Genomic DNA, 6419 nt, shown 5'->3' with positions numbered 1-6419 from the left:
AAAAAAAAAAAACCTCTTGGGCTCCAACCACCACAAGTTGAAGTTCGTAGGACCTGGATGGGACCCTGCCCTTGCCAACCTTCTGTTCTGTCTGGCAAACTGAGGGGAGGGATATTTGCACAGATGTGTGGTCTAGAGTGTGCAAATAGTTGGGGTGGGGGTGTACTGGAAAATTCCTGCACCACCAGGGCTAGCCCCTAACTCCTCACATTTGCTACAAGACTGAATTGGTTCTGAGATTCCTAGGAAGTCCTTTCCTCTGTCAAGCCCTCCTTCCTTCTTTTGAGTTGTAAGGGACCTCTCCTCTGGGGCTAGGGAAATGGAGACCCTCCTATCGCCCCCACAACTCCCCCCACTTCCACCCCAGGGGATCTCTCAGCCCCATCCTCAAAAATCCCAGTAATGCAGTGGAAATTAGTTACCTTAAATATTCTAATCTTATAACAATTTTGCTTCAATCAACATCTAAATGTGACCACATGTGCCCAGACCACCCAGTGGCCTGGTTGGGGTGGGGTGGGAGTGGTGAACTCTGGGGGGTGGGGAATGGAAGGCAGAGGGCTGCTCTGAGGCATGGGTCTAGTTCTGGAAGGGTTTCCTAAGGGAGAATAGTGGTTAATGAATCCTTCCCTCTGCTTCCTCTCGGCCTGCCCACACTGAGCAATCCTTCCTTCTTTACCTTCTCTGGGCATCCCAGGAAGCACAGCAGGCCTTATACTCTCTTCAGAACAGTGATGGGGTGGTGGGGGGTGTTCTGCTCCACAGGCAAGTAGAGGCCAGTGCTGGCTTCACGAGGGTTGCAAATGGCTCCTTATTCGCAAGGGCTTTTATCATGCTCTGCTGAGATGTCTTAAAATTCATAATAATTTCTGGCTGGGCATAGTGACTGACAACTGTAATCCTAGCACTATGGAAGGCTGAGAAGGGTGGATTGCTTGAGGCCAGGAGTTTGAGACCAGCCTGAGCAAGATCAAGACCCTATCTCTATAAAAAAATAGCAAAATCAGCCAGGCGTAGTGGTATGTACCTATAGTCCCAGCTACTCGGGAGATGGAGGCAAGAGAATTGCCCAAGAGTTTGAGGTTGCTGTGAGCTATGATGCCATGGTACATGGTACTCTATCCAGGGCAATATACTGAGACTCTGTCTCAAAAAAAAGGGCAGCACCTGTGGCTCAGTGGGTAGGGAGCCAGCCCTAGCGGGTTCAAATCTGGCCCCAGCCAAACTGCAACAACAACAACAAAAAATAGCCAGGCATTGTGGCGGGCACCTGTAGTCCCAGCTACTCGGGAGGCTGAGGCAAGAGAATCGCCTAAACCCAGGAGTTGGAGGTCGCTGTGAGCTGTGATGCCACAGCACTCTACTGAGGGCAATAAAGTGAGACTCTGTCTCAAAAAAAAAAGAGAAAGATTAGCTGGGTGTACTGGCAGGTACCTATAGTCCTAGCTAATTTGGAGGCTAGAATAGGAGGATTGCTGGAGGCCAGGAGTTTGAGGTTGCAGTGAACTGTGATGATGCCACTGCACTCTAGCCTGGGTGACAAAGCAAGACCTTGTCTCAAAAGAAAAAAAATAAAATATCAGGTGGGGTGCAGTGGTTCACACTAGCAGTCTGGAAGGCTGAGGAATTCGAGACCAGCCTGAGCAAGAGCAAGACCCCGTCTCTACTAAAAATAGAAAAACTAGCTGGGCATTGTGACATGTGCCTATAGTTCCAGCTACTCGGGAGATTGAGGCAAGAAGATTGTTCAATCCTAAGAGTTTGAGGTTACTGTGAGCTATGACTCCATAGCACTCTACCCAGGGCAGCAGAGTGAGATTATGTCTCAAAAAAAAAGGAAGGAAGGAAGGAATGGAGGGAGGAAAGAAAGGAAAAAAGGAAGAAAGAGAAGGATAGAAAAGAAAATAATAATTTCTGAACCGGGGGTTCTGTATTTTCATTTTGCATGAGCCCCATAAATTATGTTGCTGGTTTTGGTGGAAGGCCCCTCACCCATGTATCCCTCTCTCTATAGGCCTTTCTCACCCTACACTCACCCTCTGTCAATACCCAATCAATAGGCTCGGCACCTGTAGCACAGTGGTTACAGCACCAGCCACATACACTGAGGGTGGCAGGTTCAAATCTGGCCATGGGCAGTTAAACAACAGCTAAAAACTACAACAACAGCAACAACAAAAATGGCCAGGCATTTTGGGGGTCACCTGTAGTCCTAGCTACTTGGGAGGCTGAGGTAAGAGAATTGTTTAAGCCCAAGAGTTGGAAGTTGCTATGAGCTGTGATGCCACAGCACTCTACCAAGGGCAGTGTAGTGAGACTCTCTCTCAAAAAAAAAAAAACACAACACCCAATCAATAAACACTTATTAAGCACTGACTTTGCTCTGACAAGTTGTGCTACATGCTTGGGGATACAATGAGGAACAATGTAGACACACCCCAATTTCACAAAATTACCCTCCCTGTACATTCAGACACTGACATATCCATACAGTCATTTCACAAGACAGTTTCCCCAATAGCAATCATGTTGACCATAACTGCTAATTAGGGAATACTCAGCATATGCCAGGAAATTTACGTACGTCTTCTTATTTCATCCTCAAAACAGTCATCAAGGTAGGCATTATGATTCCCATTTTCCAGATGGAAAAACTGTGGCTCCGAAGTCAAATCATTTGTTTGGTGTCATATGGCTAATAATTAGCAGAGCCAGAACTTGCACTTGTCTCTCATTTTCAACCTCTCCCCCTGCCTTTCATTGGATTCAAGGGTTTCCCCTTGGACAAAAGCTCCCAGCAGGTTGGGGTGGGGGTCTAGGTCACCTCCATGTCTTCAGCACTTTTGTTAAAGGAAAGAATTCCCCCCCAGACACATTCTCAAAGGAATGCAAAGAAACAGACACACACTGAAACACAAAAACATAAGTAGCATGCAACGAACTGGATGAGAACTTGGCAGTCATGTACTCAATCTACCATGTACTAGCTGTGTACCTCGGTGTCACAGTTGCAGATTGTGGCAGGGGTGTTGTGATTGCTAAATTAGAGCTATATGTGAAGTGCTTAGGCTTGTGAGGGCACATGACATGGCCACTCTGCAGTAAGAATTGGCCATGAATCACTATGAATAGCATTTACCCACACCCACTCACATGTGCCCGTATGCCCGTGCAGACCATCCTCCCACCCCTCCTTTAGCCTAGCTTAGCCGCAGATGCCCTCATGGCCCCCAGAGCCAGGAGGAAAGAGCAGCTGCTTCTTTGCAATTCTCTGGGCTGTACCTGGGCCAACCCAGGTGAGCTCCTCACCAGCTCCAGATTCCATCAGAGAAGGCTTCCTGGAAGACGCCTCCACCCAAACTGGGTAAGGGAGCCAAGCAGAGGCAGAAGGGTGCTGCTCTGTGCCTTGGCTCTCTCCATGGCTCCTCACAGCACCCCTTAACCTCTGCTAAAGTACCCTCCCTCCACTCCCTTTCTCACAGTAGAAACTTTCCTCTCTCCTCATGCCAGAGTATAAATTGCCCCCAGGAATGCACTGAGTCCCACTGCTCCCCTGGCAATGGCCTGCGGCTGTCCTAGGGTCAGGCCTGGCCCTACATCAAAGGCTGGGGATTGGTAATAGCAGGGCTCCTTGCCTGCCACCACACTCCGCTCCATCCTTCTCCCCTCCCACCAGCCCTTTGGCTTCCAGGGACCAGCACATGGTAGCACTTAAGCTCTGGAGGATGCCTTCCTGCACCCCCACCCCCTACCAGCCACAATGAACTACTTGTTAGGAGACTATTTTAATTTTACTTAATGCAATTTCTGCTCCTGGGGCCTCTGTTGCCACCCACTTCTTGGACACAGATACCCAGTACAAATGTAAGGGATGCCAACCCCCTAGGAGAAGGTATAACCTGAATATGGAAATTTCACTGGTGTTGAGGGGGGTCTCAGGCAGGAAGAAGTCTCTGTTACATCAGGGGAATGGGCTGATGCTCTGTAACCCACTCAGGAAGTAAGGGGCGTTGGATGGAGAGGGCTCAGAGCTAGCTTGTACTGTGCAGGCGTCCAGCACGAGAGTTTGGAGTATGTATGGGGCCGGATATCCTTGGCTAGTGCGTTCTTCCAGTGCCCTGGGTTCAGTACGGCACACTTAGCCTGGAAGCCCTGTGAGCTTTGATTTTAGGTCCCATAGAGGTGACTTAAGGAGGGGAGCATTTCCAGGCTCTGATCAACCTGTGACAATTTGCTCCATCAGGTGCATCTTCTAGCAAATTCTGAAAACTAGGGGGCCAATGGTCACTCTGCAGAACAGCACGGTGGTGATCTGGAGACCTCTAGTGGCCAAAGGCTGCAGGGTTATTTTCCTTAATGTTCCACCCAGCCAGCCCAAGGCCCAAAAGACACCAGCATGGACTCCTCCAGCCCCAGAACTCTGCCATGAGCCAGGCTCCATGGAAACCTTTCTCATCTGTCAGCCTTGCCCATATAGCCAGGCACCTCTACCCCATCTTGCTGGGAGGGACTGGTATCTCCTGGGTGTCTCAGCCTCAAAGTCACAGCAAGTCAATTACCTAGAGAAGTCCGGGGGCAGGAAGTTAGGTTGCTGGGGCTGTTGTATGTTTGGCTCATTTGGGAAGGATGATGAGGTGCCATTCCAAATTGCTCTGCAGCCCCCAGCCCTTTCCCTTCTCTCTGTATCACCCAATCCTGGGCTGTCACTGAGAGGGCTTTGTTTCCACAGCTCGCTAACCCTGTCATGTTGCCCAAGCTTAACTCTGGGAGAGGAAATATCCAAAACCTCACTCCATATAAACTGCTGCTGGAAAGTAGGTTGTGGTACAGGGAGGAGAGGAAAGGCGAGGGCCCCCCTGGAGAAGGGAAAGGGTGGTGCAGCTTTTCTTTTTGGCTGGCTCCAGACACTACACAAACCTTTCCACATCTGGTCCTCAACATTCATTCCCTTAACCTTTTTCATTCATTCACTCAGACTCTGGTATGACAGGACCCGGCCCTACCCTGGGTGCTAAGGATACAACTGACCAAAACGGGGTGCTTGCCTTTGGACTCTGGAGGGGAGAGGTAAAAAGGCTCAGAGAAGAATGGGCTCCCAAAGCAGGGTTGAACCTCCCTGTGCTTGGGGACACAAATGACACACCAGCCCTTCTCTTAGTGGCTTAACCCAGCTAGAAGAGGCAAATCTCGTGCAACCTGCCCCCTCCTACCCCATGGGTCTCAGAACCCTGGTCCTACCCTTCAACACACATCAAACCCAATCATCTATAACTGGTTCCCCTCATCTCAGGGCTGCTCCCTAACCTGGGGAAGGCCTGGGACCCCGTTTCCCTCCAACTCCCTCAGTGTCTGGACAAGGCTGTCCCCAGGAACAATGCTACCAAATAGAGCCCGATAAGACCCTGACTCTGCCCTTAAAAAGCTATCCCAAGCTCTATAAGACTAGGAAAGGGGGGCCTGAAGTGGATGGAGGGTGGGATGGAGGCGACCTTGGAGGACACAATGAAGAATCCATCCATTGTTGGAGTGCTGTGCACAGATTCACAAGGACTTAATCTGGGCTGCCATGGGACCCTGTCAGATGAACATGCTGAAGTGGTATCTGTTCTAGCCCAGCAAGCAGCTAAGTAAGCCTCTGACCCCACTGACATTCCCGTGGTGTGCCTAGAATCAGATAATGGGAACATTATGATCTGAAAACATGATGGCATCACAGTGGCGGTGCATAAAATGGCCTTTTGACATCCCATACCAGTTCTCTAGTGGCCTTTCACAGGGACTCAATGCTATGTTGATGACCTTATAGAATTACTAAAGTTCCAGCAGTTAGGCTATTCATTTAATGGACATTGGACACTTCTCTATTTATTTTAAAGTAAGTTGTTTCTTTTTTTTTTTTGAGACAGAGCCTCAAGCTGTCCCCCTGGGTAGAGTGCCGTGGCATCACAGCTCACAGCGACCTCCAACTCCTGGGCTCAAGGAAGTCTCCTGCCTCCGCCTCCCAAGTAGCTGGGACCACAGGTGCCCGCCACAATGCCCAGCTATTTTTTGGTTGCAGCCGTCATTGTTGTTTGGCAGGCCTGGGCTGGATTCGAACCTGCCACCTTAAGTGTATGTGGCTGGCGCCTTAGCCACTTGAGCCACAGGTGTTGAGCCAATAAGTTGCTTCTTAATACTCTATGGACTGACCTATCAAGATATTAAATATGAATAAGGATCATGGTTTTTTTGTTTGTTTTTGCAGTTTTGGCCAGGGCTGGGTTTGAACCCACCACCTCTAGCATATGGGGCCAGCGCCCTACCCCTTTGAGCCAAAGGCACTGCCTGAAAGGATCGTATTTTTAAGCAGCAGGTCCAGATCACTTTGTATATAGAATTTTGTTATGTTTAATAAATCTGTCTGGAAGAAAAAAAAAAAA

This window comes from Otolemur garnettii, unplaced genomic scaffold (assembly GCF_000181295.1).
Source record: "Otolemur garnettii isolate 467f Iridium unplaced genomic scaffold, OtoGar3 scaffold00025, whole genome shotgun sequence".
In the NCBI taxonomy this organism is placed as follows: Eukaryota; Metazoa; Chordata; class Mammalia; order Primates; family Galagidae; genus Otolemur; species Otolemur garnettii.
Note: the sequence above shows the minus strand (reverse complement) of the source record.